Source organism: Arachis duranensis, chromosome 7 (genome assembly GCF_000817695.3).
Source record: "Arachis duranensis cultivar V14167 chromosome 7, aradu.V14167.gnm2.J7QH, whole genome shotgun sequence".
In the NCBI taxonomy this organism is placed as follows: domain Eukaryota; kingdom Viridiplantae; phylum Streptophyta; class Magnoliopsida; order Fabales; family Fabaceae; genus Arachis; species Arachis duranensis.
Genome location: NC_029778.3, coordinates 9321345 through 9322250, shown reverse-complemented (window position 1 = coordinate 9322250; position 906 = coordinate 9321345).

The following is a 906-nucleotide window of genomic DNA, read 5'->3' as shown; positions in this document are numbered from 1 at the left end:
TGACCAAAAGGTGTCCATCTGACATGTTTTCAGAATGGACCATATTAGATATATTCTATTATGGTCTATCTGAATTTTCCAATATGTCATTGGATCATTCTGCAGGTGGATTCATTCACCTAAAGAAAACACCTGCAGAAGCTCAAGAGCTTATTGACATGGTTGCAAATAACCAATTCATGTACACTTCTGAGAAGAATTCCATTAATAATGGGGCGCCTCAAAGGAAGGGAGTTCTTGAGATTGATGCTCTGAATGCCATATTGGCTCAGAACAAAGTGTTGACTCAGCAAGTCAACATGATCTCTCAAAGTCTGAATGGATTGCAAAATGCATCTAACAGTACTAAAGAGGCAGCTTCTGAAGAAGCTTATGATCCTGAGAACCCTGCAATGGCAGAGGTTAATTACATGGGTGAACCTTATGGAAACACCTATAATTCATCATGGAGAAATCATCCAAATTTCTCATAGAAGGATCAACAAAAGCCTCAACAAGGCTTTAACAATGGTGGGCGCAATAGGCTGAGCAATAGCAAGCCTTTTCCATCATCTTCTCAGCATCAGACAGAGAATTCTGAACAAAACACTTCTAATTTAGCCAATCTAGTCTCTGATCTGTCAAAAGCCACTTTCAGTTTCATGAGTGAAACAAGATCCTCCATCAGAAATCCGGAGGCACAAGTGGGCCAGCTGAGTAAGAAAGTCATTGAAACTCCTCCCAGTATTCTCCCAAGCAATACAGAAGAGAATCCAAAAGGAGAGTGCAAGGACATTGATGTGATCAATATGGCCGAATGCACAAGGGAGGAGAAGGACGAAAATCCTAGTGAGGAAGACCTCCTGGGACGTCTCTCAAGCAAGAGGGAATTTCCTATTAAGGATCCAAAGGAATCTGAGGCTCATA